General features: G+C 43.3%; 1 long non-coding RNA gene across 1 annotated transcript in view; it reads left to right on the top strand.

Annotated features, from left to right (window-relative positions):
• The first annotated feature begins 1,964 nt into the window (after positions 1 to 1,964).
• Positions 1,965 to 25,836, top strand: part of LOC144327374 (uncharacterized) — a 682,853-nt gene continuing 658,981 nt past the window's right edge. The window contains exon 1 of the long non-coding RNA XR_013392457.1: positions 1,965 to 2,370. This is a non-coding gene — a long non-coding RNA (uncharacterized LOC144327374). The remainder of the gene's footprint in view (positions 2,371 to 25,836) is intronic.

Here is a 25,836-nt window from a genome sequence, read left to right as displayed (position 1 = left end):
CAGGAACCTAGCATTGCAGCTCTGTCCTCCACCACCACTCTGAGCAAGGTGCTTCTGCCTCTCTTAGGTTCTCTTTAGCCCAATGAGTCCCTTGGGGCAGCTGGGAGTTTTTTTTAAATAAAAAAAATAACCTTGGAAATGGGTGGTTGTTCCTGATGCCCTGTGATGGGGACAGGGCCTATCTCCTGATAGTGTGGGGGGTTTCTTTGGTGTGTGTGTGTGTGTGTGTGTGGAGGAGGAATCATAGAATCATAGAATCATAGAATCATAGAGTTGGAAGAGACCACAAGGGCCATCGAGTCCAACCCCCTGCCAAGCAGGAAACACCATCAGAGCACTCCTGACATATGGTTGTCAAGCCTCTGCTTAAAGGGTCAGTCTGGGTGATTCCTTAAGTTCCTTCCAATTCTTGGGGTCCTATACCCCATGAGGGTTATAATCTAAGACAGGAGAATTCTGAACTAGTTGGACAAATTTCTTTGTAAGAAACATCAGGAAGAACTTTCTGGCTGTAAGAGATGTTCGACAGTGGAATGGACTCTTTTGGGAGGTTGTGGACTTCCCTTCAGTATGAAGCCTCTGGATTGGATAGCCCTGGTATAAATTAAATTCCAGGACCCTGGCCTTTTAAGAGCCCTACTGGATCAGGTCAAATGCCCATCCAACACAGCTTCCTGTTCTCACAGTGGCCTACTCATGGGAAAACCCCAAACATGAGTCATGTGCAACAGCACTCTCCCCGCTTGTGATTCCCAGCAACTGTTATCCAATGTTTTCATTGGTGAACATAGCTATCATAATAATAATAATTAATAATAATAATAATAAATTTTTATTTATATTCCACCCTCCCCAGCCGAAGCCAGGCTCAGGGCGGCTAACAACAATAAAATAATACAACATTCTAAAATCATTTCATTATAAAATAAATTCAAATCAAATTGATGACAACCAATGGGCTAGAGTTCAGTGAAGATTGCCGAAGGAGGGAGTCAGGCTGTGCCCTGGCCAAAGGCCTGGTGGAACAGCTCTGTCTTGCAGGCCCTGTAGAGAGATGTCAAGTCCCGCAGGGCCCTAGTCTCTTGTGGCAGAGCGTTCCACCAGATCGGAGCCACAGCCGAAAAAGCCCTGGCTCTGGTTGAGGCCAGCCTAACCTCTCTGTGGCCTGGGACCTCCCAGATGTTTTTGTTTGAAGATCGTAAGTTCCTCTGTGGGACATACCAGGAGAGGCGGTCCCTTAGATACGAGGGTAACTATTGGTACCCTTCTGCACCACGAAAGTGTCTAATCCTTCTTTGAAGTCTTCCAAGTTGGTGGCCATGATGACCATCATTGTGTCTCTTGTGGCAGTGAATTCCATAAATTAGCGAGCAGAATGCTATCTGTTGCACTTCAAGTTTCAGGAACAGAGAGAGGGTTGGAAAATGCCCAGTACAGTTCTGGATTCAATCAACATTGTTAGGGGAAAGAGAAGAGAACAAGCAGAGAGAGAAAAGTGTAGCCCAGATCATTTCCTTTCCAGTCATGGTTGAAGATTTAGTTGCTGTTCCACTGCAGGCAAGCGAGTCAGCTTCCCTCGAGATTTCCCAGCCAGGACAAACAATGTGTTGTAGTGCCTCTCAGTTATTGCCCTGGTAGATTTCAAGGAATCTTCTTCCATAAAGCTAAGAGGCTGTTTCCTCCCTGCCATTGTTCAGACCAACTGAGCTAGATCAGCGGTGAGCACTGTGGGGATTCACTCCAAGAAGGAAAGGCTTGATGAATAAGAAATGCCAAAACCCCAGCAAGGGGGGGGGGGGGGGAGAACCCAACCCTGAAACTTTCCCCTCTCTGACAGGTGTCTGTAACAATAAAGGAGGCGGAATCTGCTTGTACGAAACCTCTCTCTCTTTCTTGACTGATCAAGTCCTTGGTGATCTATCGCGGGAAGGTCAATAGGGTGTAATTAGCAGGGGGATTAAAAAGAGAGGCTGCGCTCCAGGAACCTGCTTCTCCTTGCTGTGGCTTTTTCGGCATGCATCTCACATCTCCCTGCTCGTGCCTGGCTGATGAGCGTGCGCTGCTACTGCCGGCACACACATACTTCGGCGCTTTCCCGGAGAGTGGAGCATTAGCAAGTGCAGTTGGGAAAAGGACTCCAGCCTCCCTGGCTTGAGGGCGAGGAGCCACAGTCTGATCCTGCTGGGAGGAAGGAGACAGCAACCACCCTGGAGGCAAGTTTCAAAAGGACCTCTCCGCGCCTCCTGTCAACAGCAGAAAAAGTGCCACTGATGCTGAGTGCACTTTCAGCAGCATTCCAGGCACATCAAGGGCATACGCCGGCATAGAACGTTGGCTGCCTTGATAGGTGGGGGAAGTCCACGACTCAAGGTATGTTTGCCGTCCTCCTTGCCTGTAATTCTCTTGTCAAATGCCTGTGGCTGCCTGCTTCTCAGTAGTGGAGAGCGATCTCGCTGTGCACAACTCCCTGTCGCAAGCTGTTGGATTTAGCAAGTCACCACGGTAGGAAGGAATTGCCAAAGGTCTCCCCCTGAGTAGCCACAGACCCTGATGCTAAACGACTGGACTGAGCGACCGGTGTGTTGACATTCAGCACAAACTGATGGTTCGGTCTGTGCATCAGGGCAAGCTAGCCACTGGTTTGAAAATCGTACTTTGAAAGCAAAGCATTTTCCAATTGACTGCTTAGATGTAGCTGTGTACAAGGGTTTTATCAGCTGGTTCATTTGTTTTTTGTTGAAAGCCCTTCCCATGCACCAGGGGTAGTTACACCTTGCAGCAAGATCTGGCTGTCATCAGCAGACTTTTCAATTAACTTTGATCTTGTTAAGAGCTTGCAACATGCTTCGCTGTTTCTAACAGGGGAAGGGGGAGGGAATGTGGTGAGAGCAGTTAATCTTAGGTAGTGCCTGCTTTTAAGAATCACAAGTCAAGATGCGAAAAAGTTTTCAGGCAAAGCTTTGGGAGGGTGGGCTTTCTGTAAATTGCAACCAATACCAAGTCATCAAAGACTTAGCATTCATGTGGCCCCCTTGAAGGCTGTGGCAGGAGAGGGGGGGGGAATGCAACTCTAGCAATGTGCTATCAAAGGCAGTGAAGTTGCTTTGATATGGCTCTTTCCAAAACACAGGTGGTTACAGGGATGCTACTGGATTAAGACACAGGGCAAAGTATCCAGTCAGTGTGAAGTAATTGTTGGCTTACGCTGCTGTGGTCCCATTAAAGTGAGTACTCAAGCAATCATGCTCTTGCAATGTTTAAGAAAACTCCACTGAGTTCAGTAGGACTTCTCCCCTCTCCCAAAGGTAGGCTTCTGTTATACAGCCAGAACTATTAAGTGCCAAAGTAGCACCTGATTGTACCACTTTAGATGGTGGTGGGGCAGCAAAGTATGACTGAATGCTCTCCCACAGAAGACAAACTAGAAAAATGTCATGTCATGGAGAAAGAGTGACTGGACGTGGGGCTTTCTGACTCTAGCTTGATATGGTATGTGATCTCAGAAAAAATCTTGGTCATGTGACTTTGTTGATTATATACGGTGTCTTTAGAAATGTCTTGCTGGTAGTGAAAATTCAGTCTCCAGCACTTAAGATATTCACCTCAATGTCCTTGATTACACTGAAGTCTGTTGGATTAGGCATGCTAAATTTTCCAAAAGTGTATGTGCTTGCAGGCTGGATTTCTCTGTCGCTTCAACTTTTTGCAAATAACTCGAGACACTTGTTGATTCGCACTACGATTCTTTGAAATGCTACTGGCAAGTTGAAGTAATCCTGGTTAGCAAGTCAAAGGCAACTGTTACAGTGTCCGAGTGGAGAAATATCACTTAATCTTTCCAAATGGTTTATGCTGAAATAGTGTCTTCAACACCAGAGAGGCTACTTCATATTGGCTTACTTCCCTTTGCAATAAAGCTACACTTTTGTTGAAGGAATATTGGTTTTGCTTCGGAATTCCCAAAATTGCTGCTGCTTTATTATGTAAGGTGTTGTTTTTCGCCTCCCCAAAAGAAGGAGGCAGTTGACTTGGGAAAGTTTTCTCTGTAACAATCATTTGTTGGGGTATACTGTTAATTGATTACCTTAACTGGTCCCTATTGCTGGTCTACAACTTCCATCATACAAAACTGCTGACCGAGCTGATGTGAGTTGGCGTGCAACAACATCTGGATGGCAGTTGATATAATTGTCTTACTGTAGAAGGTAGGCTGGTCAGTGATGGCATCCTGGGACATTGCTGATGTCTTTGGGGAAAGTGATACTGCTCATGTGATTCCTTTCTTCAGTTTGTATAGATGAACGGATATTGTAAAAACCAGGACACAACTCTCTCCTTGCATGAATGATGCTTTGCCTTCTCCTGGGTTTCTTAGTATATATATACATATATATGTATATGTATATGCATATGTATACACACACACACACACACACATATGTGTGTGTGTGTGTGTGTGTGTGTGTGTGTGTGTGTGTGTGAGTCAATCAGTTAAGGCATCATATTACAAGCTACTTTATTTCCATTCCATACTGGGTTGATGTTGTCATGGAACTATCCACCATGACTCCACACTGTCTTTCCTGGTTAGTCTCCAACAGTTCAGATCTCATTAGTATACATATGGAGTTTGGGCTTGTTTACATCATTTACACTGACATCCATTTGCCATTTTATTTTCCCCATAAGCGCAGTTTGGAGACATCTTCTGGATGATCTTTGCAGTCTAGTTGGGTTTTCACTACTCTGAGTGATTTGGCATCATCTGCAAGCTCGACCACTTCACTGCTCACCAGTAATTCCAGATCATTTGGAATGATCCCTCAGGTCCCAGGACAGATCTTTGGGTGATTTACTGACTCCCAAACAAGAACTGTCCTTGTAGGCTTACAGTTTCCTCTTTTCCAGGCTAAACATACCCAGCTCCTTCAACCATTCCTCATAAGGCTTGGTTTCCAGAGCTTTGATCATCTTTGTTGCGCTCCTCTGCACACACAGTATTCCCGGTGTGGTTTGACCAAGGTTGAATAGGGTGAAACGATTACTTCACTTGACCTGGACAGTATACTTCTGTTGATGCAGCTTAGGATAGCTAATTACTGTCCATACTGACGGACAGTGACTCTAGGATTTAAGATTGGAGTCTGTCCCAGTTTTAACTCAAGATGATGGGATTGAACCTGTGACGTTCTACATGCAAAACAGATGCTCTTCCACAGAGCTATAGTCCCTTCCCCATCCTCTTTCTTGACATTGCTAATTCAACTGGGGACCTATCCTTTTACTTTGTCAAAAGCTTTTTCAAAGCCCAAGAAAACTGAGTGGTATCCAACTAAAACATCCCATTAGTGCAAGGTTTTCTCCTTTTTAGAAGACATCTAAAGGCAGCCCCATTTAGGGAAATTTTTAAATGTTTAATGTTTTATCTTTTTTTAAAATATTCTGTTGGGCCGCCCAGAGTGGCTGGGGAAGCCCAGCCAGATGGATGGGGTATTATTAATAATGATGATGATGATGATGATGATGATGATGATGATGCAATGGAACTTCCCTATTCTTCTTCCCCCACATGTGCCCCTTGCCCTTCCTAAATCAGTTCCTGAGTGTTCAGAGAAACTATAGAATGGATTTAAGGGGTATGTGGGGGAGGAGAGGCAGCAAGTCCCACTGTGCAAGCAGAAATCTTTCTTCTGATCAGATGCATAATCTAGTAGTACTTTGGGTACAAACCATAGGCTCAGATTCAGCTTTCTCTGACTGCTAGCATAAGGACTATTGCACTAGCATAAGGGTAAGAATAACATTTGCACAATATGAAATCCCATGAAACAACTCTATTAGCAGATGCTTGCTGTGTAACTGGTTGTGCAACAGGAAGTGCTGGGGCTACTGCAATCTGTTGCACAACTAGGCACAAGAACCATGCTGGCATCCTGCCCTTCTCTTGCACAAGCTATTCTGCTAGCTCATCAACTGCACCACTAACAGACTTTTAACTTATAGCAACGTTGAATTTCTCCCATAATGTATGCCAGACCACATTTATTGACATGTTTATTGGCACATTCAAGGAAGTCTAAAAGGCTGCTGAAGCAGGGCTTCTCGTTGCAGAAGCCATGCTAATCCTTCCCCAGGAAGGCTTGTTCTTCGGTACACGTAATAATTCTCTCTTTAATAATGTTTTCTACCAAATTACCTGCAACAGATGTTAGGCTGAGTATTACATTAATGGTAGTAGTGCTACATGGACACATCTTGTTAGAAAAATTGAGAGGTAGGGAGGAAAGAAAAGGATTGCAAAATCCAAACAGGTGCACCGTTTCTAGACAGCCCTCTATTTATAGACTGCATCAGATTTTTTTCCAAAATAGCTGAAGATTAAAAATAACCAGTAGCAGTGGCATTTTGGGTACCCATCACTCTAATGAGTGATATATATATGGCTTTTTTCTTATAAAAAAAGGAACAGCATGATACATACCAGCAGTAAAGTTGAAAATTAGGCTCCAGATGGCAAGTCTTTATATAGCAATACACTGGATTAAGTTTAGGGCTCTCCTGCCTGCTGTTCTTCAGCTTTAATTTTTCTTTGTTCTGAGTTGTTTTGGGATATGTTTTTTTTATATATGTACATATATATATATATATATATATATATATATATATATATATCCTCTCACCCCCGTAATTCCATGACAATGTAGAGATTAGAATAGTTTGTCTGCTTTAGCAGAAGCTTTGATTGCTCTCCCATTATCCTCCACATTCCAACTGATAAGCCAAGGCAAGTGGTGAGAATTCAAAGGGCATTCATGTCCCCATTGCTCTTGGACATTGTCCGAAAACAGGATGCTGGGGCATGAAAGGTTAACTTCTCATTTTGCACCCTTGAATCCATGCGTGTGTGTGTGTTGTGGATTGGCTTTGATTACAGGAGCAGTTTCAAAATGTAGCAGCTGGGAACTTTATTGCTAAGAGCAAACTTATATATTCCAAAAGAGATTTGAACTCTCCAAACAAATATATCAATGTCATCAACTCTGGTTGGTTATTTTCAACAAGGGATTTGTAAGCCAGTGTGACATAGTGGTTAGAGTGTTAAGAATAGTATTGGTGATACCCAGGTTCTATAAAAATATCAATGACGTAGTGCCAGGGTGGGGACAGTGGAAATATCCACGAACACACAATTGAAAGGTTATATACCTAGTTTACACACATATGTACACACACACACACACACAAGTCTTTTGAGAGTGTGAGTTGTGTAGATATGCGTGCATGGCAAAGTGGTTGTGTGATCACTTTGGTATGGTTCAACCTATCCCACAACCACCAATTCTCTCCAGCTTTCCTATGTACCTGTCTTTGAACCATTGACTTCCTGGTGTGTATATGCTTAGCACATTGGAAAACAGCCTGTATCAGTTCCTAGGCACTTGGTTGGCTGTCCAAGTCTACTTAGCCCTCCCCCCCTCATCTATTTGGAAACAAACAAACAAAAAAAGGTGATAACCTTTCACTTTTTATAAGAGTGAATAAAATCCACAGACATACTAGCTCTTCCAGAATGTATAAAGCATTTGTTTGGGGGTTATGTGCTGGTTACTACTAAAGTGACCCCTCTGAGAGAGAAAAAACAAAAGTCCTTAACTCTTTTATTTTGGGGGAAGAATTGGATTAAATTTGCAGGCTAGGTTCTCCTTCTGAGGGGATGAATCCTGTCAAATTTCAGAAGAATAGCAGCAATGATTTTCCTGCAAGGGCAACATTCGTGTTTTTTGATTTGAGAAAAAGGGGATTCCTCAATGTTTCGTAGTGTTTTGTGGTCATTTGGTATGAGAATTACAAAAATTAGAGAGATTCCCAATATAAGAAACTGGGCTATCAGTCTTAACATTTTGCAATTTCTATTACTCCATCATTTGCTGCGTGGTCCTACTCTTTAAGCTAGGATTGCCAGCTGACCAGGAAAAGCCTCCTCTGTGAATTGCTCTTGTGCCTTTAACTGCAGTTTGATATTTCTCAACATTTCTATCATTAAGTTCTCCCCAAAGTTTCATGCAGTACCTCAATGAACCACTGGAGTTTGGACACTCATTTATTCTGGTTTTAATAATAATAATAATAATAATAATAATAATAATAATAATAATAATAATAATAAATCTTTATTGTCATTGCAATAAAAATCTTTATGGTCTTATTTCTGCTGCACTCTGTCCTACATCTTTGCCTGGGATGTGTTCTGTCTGTCTTCTTTGTTTGGCGATCACTCGTAGCCAAGTAAGATTGTCTTCCATAAACAGGGTTTTAACAATGAGTCTGTAAGTGGCTATGGAGGTCAATTCTGGATCCACACGTCCTTCCACATTGGGGACATTGGTTTCCAGGCGGGAGTTGATCACGGTGTGGATTTGCCAAGCGTGCCTTCCTCTTAGCATGTTTCTCCCTTGCATCCTGAGTTTGAGTGTCTTCAAAGCGCATGGCACCTTTGGTAAAGGCTTTTTCTCCAATTGGAGTGCTCACAGGCAAGTATTTCCCAATTGTTGGTGTTTATACTACATTTTTTAAAATTTGCCTTGAGACAGTCTTTAAACCTCTTTTCTTGACCACCAGCATTACACTTTCCATTTTTAAGTTCAGAATAGAGTAGTTGCTTTGGAAGACGATAATCAGGCATCCACACAACATGACCAGTCCAACGAAGTTGATGTTGGAAAATCATTGTTTTGACACTGGTGATCTTTGCTTCTTCCAGTACACTGGAATTAGTTTGCCTGTCTTCCCAAGTGATGTGTAAATTTTTTCGGAGACACCATTGATGGAATCTTTTGAAGAGTTGGAGATGGCGTTGAGAAGTGGTCCATGTTTCACAAGCATACAGTAAGGTTGATAGTACAATAGCTTTGCAAACAAGCATTTTAGTTTCACTGTGAATGTCCCGGTCCTCAAACACTCTGCACTTCAATCGGGAGAAAGCCACACTCGCAGAGCTCAGGAGATGCTGGATTTCGGCATCAATGTTGGCCCTTGTGTAATGACAACTGCCCTCTGGCCAACAGGCTAGCCTCATTTTTGTTGTAAACACAATCTCTCTCTCTCTCTCTCTCTCTCTCTCTCTCTCTCTCGCGCATTCTTACTTAACAAAGCAGTCCTGAGTGAATGAATTCTGCTGCCCCATTTCAGGAAAATGCACCATAACTTTTGTATATTACAAGGGACCTTATTCAAAGGCTGAATTTCGTGTTCTCCCAAGATGTTCTCCCCACTAGCTGCTGCCCTTTTGATGTCACACTATCTCTGCAAAAATTTCCCTGTGATCTAGAACACTGATCATTTAGGGCTGCATGCTGCATGGAAGCTTTTACAGGTACAGTTGTCTGTGCAAAGGTTCCGTCCTTACAGATGTCCATGCTTCATGCATAGATGCCAGCAGATGTAACAGGTCAGGGCAGCCTGATTCAAGTGTTGGAAGAGCCCATAAATACAAACCTCTGACTGTGCTAGGTGAGCTAAGGGTGTTGTTGATAAAATGATTTTGCCAGGCCGGTACACAACAATTTACTTGGCAATGTCTCGAAGTTGAACAAAAAAAGTATAATTCTTATGAAACCTCAAGGTATTCAGAATGATTCAACAACAAGGTGCTAAGCTAGTTCATTTCTGGGACATTAGATGGAAGTGACAGATGGTACCCAAACAAAGACACAGTTGCATTGGCAGGCATCCTAAGTAACATGACTGGTCAGAACTACTGGGAAGTTATTATTTGTGTGGAGTAAAGCTGTTGGAGAAAAGTATGCATTTGGCATAATCTGTCTTTCTAGAGTCATAATGGGCTTGTTTGTCAGAATAGAACAGGTAAGTAGGGATGGAGTGTGAGCCCTGGTGATGACAAAGCCTGATTCTCTCTTGCTAATATGGACCGATTAACCTTCTAGCTCCTCTCTAGCCCAATTTGATCAAAACTGGAAACACAGGAACATAATTTGTAACAAATATAACAATTTCCCCAAACTTTGGTCTTATGATTATTCTTTGAGAGCATGGGGGGTTTCAAACTGTGTGAAAATTCACAATTTAATGTCATTGAAATATGCATTTTAAAGCATTTTCCATCAAATGAACCTTTCAAAATGCATTTCCTCTCCATACATGCATGTTTAAACGTACTTCGGTTTGCTTTTTCTAACTGAGAACTGTGTCACAACATTCTGCAAGTGTGAAAATGAGTTGATAACATTCTGCTCTGCGTGTTAGTTCAAGAGGGTCTGTCCATATCTCAATTCATATGAGAATTCACTGTTGCCCTCAAGAGACCCCAAAATGCAGGATGTACCTGAAAAATATCACATGGGACAAGGCCTAGTCTGATGGTGTGGGTTGGGTTAAGGATTAAGCCCCAAACAACAAGGAACCCCAACTTACCTGAGTCTTGAAGGGTTTCTACTGATTTTGGAAAAGTGTCTAAGCCTCGCCACACATGCATGGAAAGCTCTATCCATGGAGGCCTCTGCTCATGTGCAAAGAGACTTGCAGCAAGTTAGCTTTGTATTTCAGGCTGAGATTTGCCTGAAGTGGAACCCGCAAATTGGGTTCAAATTTCAGATACTGTGGGATTTGAGATCATTGATGTGAAGGGTGCCTGTTGGCTGCTTTTAAAGAGTTGGCCTGAAGAGGGCTCTGCTCTCTTGCAATCAGTGTCCCGGGTAGGTCTGTGAACTGGATGTTTGACTGAAGACACACACTTTGGAAACCTGTGTTCTCTGCCCCCAATCTATTTCAACTGGCTTCAAGGAATCCGCACAGCTAAGATGTGGAGATTTGTGCTATTGAACACCGATTTATCTGCACGTGTGGCAGACATGGAAATATTTTCCTAAGAAGCATATCTAACATACCTTGACCCCATTAAACAGTAATAGTCCCTACCCTCTAGATCAGCTGAAGGCCTATTTTGATAAATAGGGATGGAGGAGAAAATTGTTCAGTCCATTTTGCTATGGATTACCCAATGTGAATTTGCTTGAAGATCAAAATGCAACTCCAAGCTGGATCGCACACTTCTCAAGAGTTTGCGATGCAGTTTAGGTGCACAAAAATCAGAGCTGCACAAAGATCCCCACCCTGCTTTTTGGCATGGCTCCAATCAGCACAACCTGCCCTTGTCCAACTCAGGGACCTCCCTGCCCCATCTTGAATCCAGTCCCAAATTAGTTAGGGGGCAGGACTAAACTCTAATTATGGTGGCTGGGGGGACAGACGGACCCGGATTAAACACATGTCCAGGAGGGGGTGGGGGACAGAGAAGTTGCATCTCCCCTACCCCAGAATGGGGATGGGTTTCAATTATTTTGGGTGCACTTCACAACCTGCTTGTGAGCATCCTAAATTCTGCAGAATTGATGCCTCTGCTTAACAGCTGTTGATTGGAGGCAGCAATCCTGCTGGACAGGGTATCAGGCAGGAAGGAATATCAGGCAGCACCCTACCTTCGCCAGGAAAGATGTAGCCATTGTTTAGGAAGGTCTCAGCCTTCTCAAGGGGTTCCCCACCTGATGCTCTACTCTCTGACAGCCCCAGATCACTAGGAGCTATCCAACCCGACCTATAGTGATCCATGACTGTCTCGCCTCAATTGATGCCCCAATCTCTCCGAATAGGGAAGGAGAGAGCAATAAAGAAGCATTCTTAAATGCCCAACAAACCCAGAAAATAAGAAACTCCAGAGAAATAAACTCCTTTTATTAAAGCTGCTTTCTGAAAAAAGCGCCCGCTTCCTACAATCCTTTCAATCTTCTGTTCCCCTCTTCTGTCTGTCAAAATAATAATAGGAAGGCACAGTTTCAATGGAACATCTTTGAAGCGCATTTGGAAAACTGCAAAGCCTGGTTCTGAACGTTTATAGTGTGTTAAAAAAAAATGTCCACCTGCTGTTGTGGCTTGAACATTTGTCTGCAGCAACGAATTCAATTGTCCAATGGCAGATGGGTGGGACATTCTATATTTAAGAGAGCAAAAGGAAAAGGGCCAGATTTCCAGTAGTGCTAGATATTAAAGAGCAAAGGAACCTTTTGTTGCTAATGTGCATTAGGAACCTGGTTAATACCACCATGTACCAGGTAACTATGAGAAGGGCTTGTGACAACATCCAGCTGGCCAGAACAGAATGTTGAACCCGAGTTCAACAAGACTTTGATGCACAGTAAAGCTATCACATGACCAATTCAACCGTTGACAAGAATCCCAAGCTCCTTTTTGTCAACTTGCATTTCACTGCCTGAAAAGAGTTCTCCTTTAATATAGAATCAAAACAAACTTGCGTTCAACATTCACCTGAAACAAACAGGTGTATATAAGATTTTAATCAATGGGTAAGGCAGCTCACAGGCCTTGGAATGCCGATGGGCTGTGTGAACCACCATAATGGGTTTCCCCTCAACTGATGGCTGCACTGAAGCCCCTCCACTTTTATCTAGAAAGGAGTTTGGGTGCTCTGGAAGTACGTGAACTTTGACCCCACATCTTGATGATCAGAGTCTGAGTCAGGGCCAGGGATGTGATAGTGACAGCAATAACTGGGTCAGCAGTTTGCAAAAATAAGTTCAAAGAACCATTTGACTCATAAGAAGGCACTGGAGGCTGGTCCATTAGAGTAACTGATGCATTGTCATGCCAGTTTAAAGAATATGTGTGTGTCTAAAAAATAAAAAATAAAAATGCAAAGAAGAGGAGTTTGGATTTGATATCCTGCTTTATCACTACCCGAAGGAGTCTCAAAGCAGCTAACATTCTTCTTTCCCTTCCTCCCCCACAACAAACACTCTGTGAGGTGAGTGGGGCTGAGAGACTTCTCTGAAGTGTGACCAGCCCAAGGTCACCCAGCAGCTGCATGTGGAGGAGCAGGGAAGCGAACCTGGTTCACCAGATTACGAGTCTACCGCTCTTAACCACGGTATTTCCTGTTTCCCACACACTCCTTAGTTTTTCCAACATAGAGATTCCTGGAGACGTCTCTTTCCATTCTCTGTCCAATTGGCTCTTTGCACTGCTCAGCCAATCCCAAGCCAAAACAATTGCTATGGCCAGGTGATTCCTCTCACCCACCTCCAGGCAGAAAAATCCATGTGTTTAGCAGCTGGAGGGGCTGTGAGAGAAGAGGTGGAGGGCTCTTTCTCTTCTCTGACATAAAAGCTGATCTGAAACTCCTTAATGAAGACTTGCACTGCTGCAACTTTCTGCTGAGTATGAAATACGGGTGCCATGACTTAGGAAGGAAATTCTGATTGACACCCCGTTGATGCCCCCCTTTGCATGCTCCAGCAAAGTGCATGCCAATGTAGACAGAGGGAAATAATGACATTTTAAACCGGCTTTTAGCCAAATCAAGTTACTACATAGAGCAAGGGAGATAGAGGTGGGTGGGGTACCATTGTTGAATGATAAGCTGTAAAATGAAAGGAGAACTGGGGAGGGGGAGAGAAATGGTAGCTACCCAAATCTTGCTTCAGGGAATAAAAGAGAATGACAAAGTGGGCAACTCCTTATCATGCTGGTCTTTCTGAATAATCAGGTAGGAACAAAAGAGGGGAAAGAACAATCTGTTAACTGACAGTCCTTTGTAGACTACACAATAGGAAACAAAGGTACTTTTTACTTTTCTCTTCCTCAGGAAAGACGGGGAATCCTACAGGTGCTTTCAAGAATGATTTGTGAGTCTCCAAAATATTGGCTGAGATCCAAAGAACTGCAACTACTTTTGCTTTTCTAAGAAGTCTTAGGTTTATAATCTTTTTACAGAAACCTCCTTTTGATACAGAAGGCAATCTCAGAAGAGCAAAGGAAGCATTTCGCTGGATAAGGTCAAAAGCACATCTGATCTATCACTATGTTGTCACAATGGCTAACCATTGTGGAAAGCCTCCATCACCTGTGTGCAGTGATGCCCTCCTCACTTGTGATTCCCAACAACTGGTATTCAGAGCCATATTGGGTGATATGCAACCCACTGAAGTTAAAGGACCTAACTGTGCAGAAGCAGGACATGGATGCAGTTGTACAGAGGCTCGGCCTTCCAGTTGAGATTTAGACGGTCCATGTTCAGAGGAAATCTTCCCCTGAAAACACTTCCCTAAGGAACAGCTATAGGAGATGGCTATTTTTTTCAAGCCTTGCTCATGGACTTATTGGAGAGATCTGGTTGGCCATAGCAGTCTTCTTCTTCTTCTTCTTCTTCTTCTTCTTCTTCTTCTTCTTCTTCTTCTTCTTCTTCTTCTTCTTCTGTATTTGGAGAGGGGAAGATGAGTGGGGGTGGGGTCGGGTGGCGATGTTTCTATTAACCCCACTCAATGGACTAGAATTTGATCTAACCCCCCCCTTTAAATTCATATCAATGAAAAGAAAAGAACTCACTCTGAAACTCACCTACAGGTTGTACCTAACACCAAGAAAACTAGCGCTAATACACCCAGGAACCTCACCAAAATGTTGGAGATGGTGCACCTCCACAGGCACATACCTCCACATGTGGTGGGAGTGCCCCAAAATCCAACTATTCTGGACAACAGCCATACCAGAAATGTGTAAAATAGCTAAGCAAGTATTAGAAATCACCCCAGAACTGGCCCTACTAAACATCTTCCAAGTAGGGTTCTTCTTAAACACCTAGATTTATCTGATATAAGGTAGCTTCCTAGTTTTTTTGCACATGTTCAGTATTGTCTACTCTGACTGGTAACAGCTTTCTAAGGGACAGATGTCTTTCATATCACCTGCAGTGTCCAAGTCAAGCAGTGAACATTCAGGACTTGGGACTGTTCCAAGGAACCTTGCTGCTACAGGAGCAGCTTTCTCTGCAAGGAGCCTAGAGCCCAATTGAAGTCCAATATTGACTGACTAGACCTGTAGTGTGTTAGGCTACACTCCCCTAGAGGAGCTGACTGGCTGGTTAAAGGTCCTTCACATAATCTTGTAACCTTTGGCTTCTGCAAGGCAGGATAGATAGAGGTCCTGCAGAGCATCAGTCTTCTAAATCATCTTGGTGAACCCTGCACAGTGGGCCATGGGTGTAATTGTTGCACCTACAATTACCAAGCCTCAACTTATAAGAAGGGAGTAATCGTTGGCTGATGGTTTTCTGGCTAAACGATTAAGGAAATGTAGGCCAAGACATACACAGAAGGATTCTGTTTATATGTGGATCAGGCTTGGTGAGAAAAGTGGAAATCAGATTTAAATCAAATCTACCGAAATATTTTGTTCTCCGCCCAATTTGGTTCAGGATTCAGCCAAATCTGGAGCACACTGCTAACTCCTGATGCTCCTGCTATTTTCCTGGTTCCGCAAAATGCTGTATAAATAATGTCTGACTTCACATGTGCACTTTAGGAGCACCCCTGACTGCACACATGACAAAGAACTTTGATCTTCATGTAGATGATGCAAATAGCACATTTGGATTCATATCAGACTGAACTGTCCATGGTACTGAAACTGCAACTTGCAGAATAATCTCTGGGTAAATAACTTTTGACCCAATTCCCCTTGATTAAACTTGCAGACATCAAGGAGCAGTGTCTGTATTACATTACATTGCCTGAAGTTTGCATGGGGAAAAGTTCTGTTAACTAGTCTAAAGACACAATTCTAAAAGTCATCGATTGGAGTTCTGACTTGTTTCTACCAACAGACATCAAAATTGTTGTCCCCCTTAAACACATCTAGACTTTAAAATTTACTCATCCTACTTATCACTGTCCTATCAACTGAAAAATCCTCCCTCTTTCTTCTAAGCCCTAACTGTTTTCGGACCGACTTACACAATCAACCTAATCAAAGTTCTTGCTGGATTGTCCTGCTGGGGGTTGTTATGAAGCACTCCTAAAATATGTTCAGCTCTTGCTATAACAGCTTGCACCTCAAAAGGAAGTTTCAAACCTGTCTGGAGAGGTCTCAAGCAAGACCCTGTTACAGAAAGCCAGGCTCAGATGTTCCAGGTTGCAAGAACACCTGGTAAATTCATTGTCTTCTTTCACTATAAATCTCTGCCATCCGTCCTGTTCCATTTGTAGATTTAAAAGAAAACAAAAGAGCACCAGACTCCTTCAACCAAGATATGGCCACCGACATGTCTCTCCTCTACAGTTACAAATCAAGAAGTTTCAATAGCCAGAGGCTCTTCCCAGCAGAGCCCAAAAGATATGTTAATCTGTTTCCCCCCATTTTACATGAACCACAGAATAATTCCCACCCCATCCCCACAAGCCACTTTGCTAACTTTTTTTTTTAAAAAAAGATAAACTCTTTCTGGCACCATCTTAAAACTTTTTTAACCTGACTTAGAAGCATAGCAATAGGTGTTACACAGAGAGATACTTTTGTTGAAACCTGGTCTTCTTTCTTTTCATATATTAGAGAAGAAGAAGGGGAGTTTTTAAATATTTAATGCTGTATTGTTTTTAACACTCGATTGGGAGCCACCCAGAGTGGCTGGGGAAACTCGGTCAGATGGGTGGGAGTAAGATAAAGGTACCCCTGCCCGTACGGGCCAGTCTTGACAGACTCTAGGGTTGTGCGCTCATCTCACTCTGGAGGCCGGGAACCAGCGCTGTCTGCAGACACTTCCGGTTCACGTGGCCAGCGTCACGAAGCTGCTCTGGCGAACCGGCACCAGAGCAGCACACGGAAACGCCGTTTACCTTCCCGCTATAAAGCGGTACCTTTATCTACTTGCACTTAAGGGTGCTTTCGAACTGCTAGGTGGGCAGGAGCTGGGACCGAACGACGGGAGCTCACCCCGCCGCAGGGATTCGAACCGCTGACCATGCGATCGGCAAGTCCTAGGCGCTGAGGTTTTACCCACAGCGCCACCCACGTCCCATATGGGTGGGAGTATAAATAATAAATTATTATTATATTATTATAATTCTATCCCACCAACTACTCAGTTTTGCCTGTAGAGAGGCTATATTCACCATTAATGTATTAAGAATATGCTTGAAATGACACTACATACTCAATGTATTTTTTTTGGTGGGGTGGAGATTGTGTTATATAACTCAGCTATTGTTGTTCATGGTTTTTTTGGGGGGGGGATATTGGGAAATATTTTTTAAACACCCATTCACTATGAGGAAGATGGGATCTATGGCCTTTGTTTCTATGTTTATTTCCAAGTCCATCTCAAGTACAAGAGATGATTCTTTTCACCTGACTACTTAGAAATCTTTTGGACATTGAAAGCATCTCATCTCCATGCACAGGATAATCTCCTCTGCTGACACCCCCTTCCTTCTCCCTTTTCCTTCTACTGTGGTACCTCGGGTTACAGACGCTTCAGGTTACAGACGCTTCAGGTTACAGACTCCGCTAACCCAGAAATAGTACCTTGGGTTAAGAATTTGCTTCAGGATGAGAACATAAATTGTGCAGTGGTGGCGTGGCAGCAGCGAGAGGCCCCATTAGCTAAAGTGGTACCTCAGGTTAAGAACAGTTTCAGGTTAAGAACGGACCTCCAGAATGAATTAAGTTCTTAACCCAAGGTACCAGTGAGCCCAAGGTACCAGAGAGCCAGTGTGGTGTAGCGGTTAAGAGCGGTAGACTCCTAATCTGGGGAACCGGGTTCGCTTCCCCGCTCCTCCACATGCAGCTGCTGGGTGACCTTGGGCCAGTCACACTTCTTTGAAGTCTCTCAGCCCCACTCACCTCACAGAGTGTTTGTTGTGGGGGAGGAAGGGAAAGGAGAATGTTAGCCGCTTTGAGACTCCTTTGGGTAGTCAAATCCAAACTCTTCTTCTAGTCTTCTTCTACCACTGATATATTACTTTCTGCTGGTGAAGAGGTGCTCTCACCTTTGTCCCATAACACCAAACCCCAGCTTCACAGATTAAGAACATAGGAAGAGCCTGCCAGATCAAGCCATTGGCCCATCTAGTCCAGCATCTTCTTCTCACAGTGACCAATAAGATGCCTCTTCTGGGAAATCCACAAGTAGGACCTGAGCACAAGTCTGCTCTTCCCTCCTGCTGTTTCCTCCTGCTGTTGCCTCTGGCTGTGGAGTCACAGCATAGCCATCATAACTATTGATAAGGAAAAGTATTAAACTCTCTCACACACATGGCAGCTGACCAAACCCTCATTCTCTCTGATTCCTTCCCCCTGCTGAGGGCAGAATGAGGTTGATGGGACAATACCTCCTGCATTCTGATGGATCGGCCTTCACCGCTTGGCTCTCTCCTACCAGTACTCAGAGACAATCATAGCTGTTTGCTAAACGAGATTTGCAAGCTGCTTGAAATTGTTTGCATGGTTCCATCACATGAACTATCTGCGTGTTTACCTTACTGGAACATTTCACAAACAGCCTTATGGTTCTGAACCACTTTCCGCCATATCATTTTCTCCGCAGCCTCCTTTGTGCCAACTTCTGTTTTTTGTGTGGGTGGAAGGGGAGCCTGAAGCAGATGGCTGCTGCAAACAGAGGATCACATTGGGATTTCCCTTTCCGCAGCTGCTGAATGTTGGTGTGGAGAAAACCCTCAAAATGGATCCATCTCTGTTAAGTTGAAATGCCCATCTTAAACCCAGGTCAAGATTAAAGATGGTGTGAGATTTAAAACTGGGCTTTTTTTGGGGGGGGGGAGCTCAAAATATGAACTCTTTCCTCCAACCCTGCTTGAAAAGGAACTGATCACAAATAATGGGACTTTGAGATGCCCCATTCTACCACTCTGATCCATCCAGCATCAAGTGGGGAAACACATTTATGGCCTGCCTGGCTGGAAGAGCCAGCCCCTTCTGACACTGTGTTGTGCATAGCATGGGGGCCGACTGGTTCTAGCATCCTATTTAAGGGGCAGTCTGTAGATAGCATCTTAAGAAGCAGAGACATCACCTTGCCAACAAAGGTCCGTATAGTTAAAGCTATGGTTTTCCCAGTAGTGATGTATGGAAGTGAGAGCAGGACCATAAAGAAGGCTGATCGCTGAAGAATTGATGCTTTTGAATTATGGTGCTGGAGGAGACTCTTGAGAGTCCCATGGACTGCAAGAAGATCAAACCGATCCATTCTGAAGGAAATCAGCCCTGAGTGCTCACTGGAAGGACAGATCCTGAAGCTGAGGATCCAGTACTTTGGCCACCTCATGAGAAGAGAAGACTCCCTGGAAAAAACCCTGATGTTGGGAAAGATGGAGGGCACAAGGAAAAGGGGACGACAGAGGACGAGATGGTTGGATAGTGTTCTCGAAGCTACCAGCATGAGTTTGACCAAAGTGCGGGAGGCAGTGGATGACAGGCGTGCCTGGCGTGCTCTGGTCCATGGGGTCACGAAGAGTCGGACACGACTAAACAACTAAACAACAACAACTGTCTGCTCCTTACTCTCTCTTCTTTGTGGCGGCAGCCACCCTCCCTCCCTGATTCACAGTGTGATTCACTTGGTTGCTTGGGGGCCAAGTACGAATTTTTGACCTATTCATTCACAATGTGTAAATAGGTTAAATTGGTTCTTACAGTGGTTAGGTGTGGAAAGGTGAGCGTCCTACAGGCTTCCACTAGCTTACCCCTGAAAGATGGAGGAAAGTCATTTTCTGGAATATTTCTGAGAGCCAGAAATACTTTGAAAACTCAGTCAATTTTGGGTGGGGAGTGGGTGTTCTTTGGCAAAGAATTATGCCATCAAATCATTTCCATTGTAATTGCAAGAAGTCCCTTAAGATCTCATCTGCAACAAACACACTTGAAGGTGAAAGCAGTGAGTCTGTGCAACCACTGTGCTCGAATGAAACAGATACCAAATTGTGCTAATTAGAAGAGGCAGAAATTAAAATAATTTAAGAGTGTATTTAATTTGTGGCAAATAGCTCTGAATGGAACAATTAGCTCATTATATTGACATCATATTGCAGGGGTTTCTCTGCTTCTACATGTACTGTGCTCAGCAGTGAGAATCAAGGGGTACATTTTTCTCCCCCAGCTTTTCCTTTTCCTTTGCTTCCACTAGAGAAAATGCATTATTATCTACTTGACCCGAGACACGGCAATTAAGAATGCAGAGCTGAAATGTCTGTAGAGATTATAACAAAACCATTCAGTCAGCTGGAAACATTTAATTAACACACATATTGTAAAGTGTACACTGAATCCATTGGTGCCATCCAAAACCGTTTTGACATAGCGAGAGGTTTAGGATATAATTCCGTAGCCCAGGATTTTTAAGAAACCAAAACGTATTGGTGTGTTTTTTTTAAAAAAAATATGGATAGTGTAATTTGTGAGTTTGGGCCGATTGTGCCAAAAAATGGGTAAAATCATGCCAAAGTCACATTTCAGTCCTCCATCTAGATTCAATAATATGGTGCCTGGCATCCCAACATCAATGAAGACCCCTACCTTGGGAACTCTCATGCCACATTTGGTGGCAGTCAAACCTTGAATGGCAATCAAATCTGCGACAAAATACAGGTGAAGTTATGCCAAAGTCATGTTTCAGTGTGCCATCCTGATTCAAAATGGCACTTGGCATCCAAACAGTGACCAAGACTGCCACCCCCCACCTTAGAAACTCTTGTGCCCAGTTCAAGGTGACATTCATGGTTCTGTTCCTCCCCATTTGATCCTCACAACAACCCTACGATGTAGGCAGAGAAACTAAGACTGGCCTCAGGTCACCCTGTTTAGGGAAATTTTTTAATGTTTGATATTTTATTGTGTTTAAAACATTCTGTTGGGAGTCGCCCAGAGTGGCTGGGGCAACCGATTCTGATGGATGACATACAGAAGAAGAAGAAGAAGAAGAAGAAGAAGAAGAAGAAGAAGAAGAAGAAGAAGAAGAAGAAGAAAGAGGAGGTCCTAGTCCAGCACTCTGGAGCCAGTGTGGTGTAGTGGTTAAGAGCAGTGGACTCATAATCTGGTGAACTGGGTTCGCTTCCCCGCTCCTCCACATGCAGCTGCTGGGTGACCTTGGGCTAGTCACACTTATTTGAAGTCTCTCAGCCCCACTCACCTCACAGAGTGTTTGTTGTGGGGGAGGAAGGGAAAGGAGAATGTTAGCCGCTTTGAGACTCCTTCGGATATCAAATCCAAACTCCTTCTTCTTCTATCCAATACACTATGCTAGCTCTCTTAGGGTATAATTTTTTGTTTCTTGGATTTGTTGTCGACTCTGCTAAGTAATTCCTTGCCAATGAAGTCATCCTTTCACTATGTTCGCTCACATATCCTGGAGTCTCTGCAACTCTGACATATGGCTTTTTCTCCTCACTATGCATTATTGTTACTTTTGGTGATGTTGCTTCTCAATCAAGTTGGGTTTTCTCTCCTTTTTCTGGGCCATGAGGATCTCAGCTTCCCTTTGCCACTCGCAACAGCTGCATGTGCAATTCTAAATTAAACTGTGATAAACCTGAAGATCTCATCCTGCCTGCAATTAACTTCCAAGCCAATTAAAAAATGGAGGGAAATTGACAAAAGAGGGACTTCTATTTTTTTTAAAGAAAAAATGGTATGCTGTTAAGGAAAGGTTTTGCACTGTTATATAAAAAAAGAAGATCTGCCAGTCCAAGTTGCAGTGGTACTAAATAACTATTTCGACTGATAGGGCATTATAGCCAGAGAAGGAAAAATAAAGATCTGAAGCGGAATGTTGGAAGATTCAGGGCAGAACAAAGAACCTACTTATTCACACAATGTTTTGAATTTCATTCCACAGGAGGTGGTGGGAGACAACCTAGAGGGTTTTAAAATAGGGTGGGACAAATTCTTGGAGAAGAGGGCTATCAATGGCTACGGTCCACAAATAATAACATCTTGGAGATCCCGGGCCTCAAGGAGATTAGACTGGCCTTGACCAGAACCAAGTCCTTTTCAGCCATGGCCCCAACCTGGTGGAATGCTCTGTCACAAGAGACCAGGGTCCTGCGGGATCTGACACCTTTCCATAGGGCCTGCAAGACGCAGCTGTTCCGCCAGGCCTTTGGTCGGGGTCCAGTCTGACTCCCCATCTCTCCTTATAAGAACTTGCATGAAAGTGTCCCCCCAACTTTTCTCACAGGCTCATATAAGATCAGTACAAACAGTTAGGCCGGTGAGCATTTAAGGTCCCCAATCCTAATCTGTGGGTTGCCATTTGATTGGATTTCACTTTGATTCTGATTTGAGTTTAGGATGTATTTTAATTGATTGCCTGATTTTATGTTAATATGTTATATATTTGATGTTAGATGCTCTGAGCCCGGTTTTGGCCGGGGAGGGCAGGGTATAAATAAAATTTATTATATTATTATTATTATTATTATTAGTCACAATGGCTCTGCCCTGCCTCTATGGTTGGAAGAGGGTAAGATCTCCCTTCCCTGTCCCTTCTACCAGGAGCAATGGGAACTGTAATTTTCCCAGTGCTCCTTACAGATACTTTTCCAGGTTGCATTTTAAAAACTGCATAAGGATGCCACGAAAAACTCCCTCTTTGGATCCAGATTAATTTAGTTCAGTATTATCTCTTTTGTCCATCTAGACATTCTTATTAGCCCTTCTATTTTAGATTCCTTGTGGCTTAAATGCCAAAGAACAAACCAGAGACCTTCAAAATACCAAGGAGGAGGGCTTATGACCCATCCCATAATGCAGCATCACAAGATCTGCCATCGAAAGAGAACCTTCTCCTCTGAAACAGCCGCAACAGCATCTCCTGCTAGTTCAGGCTTTTAGGATGAACTGAAGGTCAGCGGAGAGATGCTCAAAACACTTAGTTAATAGCCGAGCGGTGTCTAAAGAACAAGTAGGGGAGTCTGTTATGTTGTAAAGGAAAAGCTGACCCGAATCATTGCAGGTTAAAAGTCTGTGAATAAAAGCTGATTGCCAAGGAGGTTTTGGAGAGCAATACTCCAACCTGCTGAATCGAATTCTCATTGCATGGTATGACTTCATCTTCTAAATGAAACCAGCACGACTTCTTCTTTTTCTTGACCCTTGAAGCTAGCTAAACCACCTGGCTTTTGATATGACAGGTGCATTACTGTCAGTCTATATCTAAAGACTATTGATTTATTGAATGCTCCCCCAAAATATTCATAATGTATAGGCTATTGTTTACTACAAATTGTGCAGGCCATTTCTAGTACACAGCCACATGGAATCATGTTTTTTTATTCTTATTACTGTCTCATATTTGTCCCATATTTGCACATTCTCTACAAACTGTTGTCTCCTTGTATCCTCCTAAGAATAGTCTTGTGTAGACTATTGTAATCTACAAATCATGCCTGGCATTACTAGTTTGCGGTCACAGTGCAATATGGTTTTTTTGAGTCATGTTTTTTCCTCCATTTCCAAATTGTCTCCACAGTTGGGCAGGGATAGGAGCAGAGATGAAATGAAACATTAACAATTCAGTGAAACGGAACAATTAAGTTTTCATATCTTCATTGACAAATCTGGAATACCCATTTTGAAGGTTGAAAATGTGAGAACGTCTGCCCCCAAAATTCAGAATTCAAATGCTTTTCAGTTTGGCAGTCTTGACAACAGGAATCCAATAAGATGTCAGTTTTAGATACTAATATATCACCATGTGTTATCTGTAAAATGCTATCCACTCTCATGCCAATCATCAAATACTATAAAATATGGAATTCAGTTGTTTTCAATTTTAATATATAACTAATTAGTGAGAAACTCAAGTCTTCTCCAATCTGGCTCATTCCAGATGTTGTTGGACTACAACTTTCATAAATCCTGATCCTTGGCCATGCTGGCTGGGTCCTAAACATCTGGATGATACTAGGTTAGGAAAGGCTGTCCTAGGCATCAAAACATTGAACAAACCCTTGCCTTTGGGTGCCTTCTGCCCCTTCCATTAGGCCTTCTATACCCTGTCTAGTACTGGTACAGTTCAATTTTGAGCAACTAGGAAATTTCTATGGGGAGAGAATGGCCACTGTGATGTAACCCCATAGCTTCAATGTCCACCAGACTTTAGCCAACAGTTCCATTGCCCCCACCTGTTGCCTTTTCCTCTACTGCCTAACCCTTATATGATGAAGAAAAGTTCTCCCTACAAAAATAGAACTATTACGCACTAGTTTTCTACTTGTTGGGGAACAGAAATAAAGTAACACCCCCTATGTTCTTCAACCATGGGTCCCCAGATGTTGTTCCTAATCATCTCCAACCATTGACTAAGTTGGTTGGGGATGATGGGAGTTGTAGTCCAACAACAGCTGGGGAACCAAAGTTCTCCCTACAAAAATAGAACTATTACGCACTAGTTTTCTACTTGTTGGGGAACAGAAATAAAGTAACACCCCCTATGTTCTTCAACCATGGGTCCCCAGATGTTGTTCCTAATCATCTCCAACCATTGACTAAGTTGGCTGGGGATGATGGGAGTTGTAGTCCAACAACAGCTGGGGAACCAAAGTTAAAGAACATAGTCCGTTCGACCAGACGAGAACTATTACAGTTTCCATTTCTGCATCTGTAAGCCAGGCTTTACATTTGTTTCCTTAAGTCTCTCTCTCTCTCTCTAACCCAGGCTCACTGTGCTGCCCTCCAGATATTTTGGATTCCCATATTCCCTAACCACTGCCCTTTCTGGCTGCGGTTGATGGTAGTTGCTGAAGACCAAAACATCTGCAGGACATAGCTCTTCTTATATTCTGGAGCTCCACAAATAGGGTGCTATTACTGAGAAGACTCTGTCTGAGGCTATTGCTACCTTCACCTCCTTTGGTGGTGGAACATACAGTAGGATTTCTGATTACTGTAATTGATAGACATGTTTGCGGACTGTCTTGCCAGAGTGGTTATCTCTCTAGTTATCTCCTGCTTGGACTACTGCAATGCGCTCTATGTGGGGCTACCTTTGAAGGTGACCCGGAAATTGCAATTAATCCAGAATGCGGCAGCTAGACTGGTGACTGGGAGTGGCCGCTGGGACCACATAACACTGGTCCTGAGAGATCTGCATTGGCTCCCAGTATGTTTCTGAGCACAATTCAAAGTGTTGGTGCTGACCTTTAAAGCCCTAAATGGCCTTGGTCCTGTATACCTGAAGGAGTGTCTCCACCTCTATCTTTCAGCCCGGACACTGAGATCCAGCTTCGAGGGCCTTCTGGCTGTTACCTCATTGTGAGAAGTGAGGTTACAGGAAACCAGACAGAGGGCCTTCTTGGTAGTGGCGCCCACCCTGTGAAACGCCCTCCCATCAGATGTCAAGGAAATAAGCAGCTAACTTATATTTAAAAGACATCTGAAAGCAGCCCTGTTTAGGGACGTTTTTAATATTTAATGCTGTATTGCTTTAACACTCGATTGGGAGCCGCCCAGAGTGGCTGGAGAAACTCAGCCAGATGGGCAGGGTATAAATAAATAAATAAATAAATAAATAAATAAATAAATAATATTATATTGGTGGTGGTAGCAGCCTTCAGATAAATAACAACAACAACAACAACAACAACAACACCAACACCAACACCACCTCAAATATAGTGAGTTTGGCATCAAGAGATTTGAGCTACTTGTGAGAACGCAGAATGGTTTTATGCAGAAGTTGGAAGTATTGCAGAAATGCAAATCTCATGAGAATTCGCCTCACTCACTAACCTGAAGCTGAGATGACTCCCACATCTGCAAAAAAGGGTCTCCCCCCAAGCCCCCCCCCCCGTGCCCTGCAAACAATTGCCAAGAAATAATTCAAAACTACATATATTCTTTAGCCAGGCAAAATTCAGCAAGCTAATCCTCTTGCTTCAAAAATGCACAAGAAATGTGATAATGTAGTAGCCTATGGGGCAAAATGACACACACCATAACACAATATATAGCAATAGC

The sequence above is a fragment of the Podarcis muralis genome, chromosome 4 (assembly GCF_964188315.1).
Source record: "Podarcis muralis chromosome 4, rPodMur119.hap1.1, whole genome shotgun sequence".
In the NCBI taxonomy this organism is placed as follows: Eukaryota; Metazoa; Chordata; class Lepidosauria; order Squamata; family Lacertidae; genus Podarcis; species Podarcis muralis.
The sequence above is the reverse complement of the archived record's forward strand: the minus strand, read 5'-3'. Positions and strand labels throughout refer to the sequence as shown.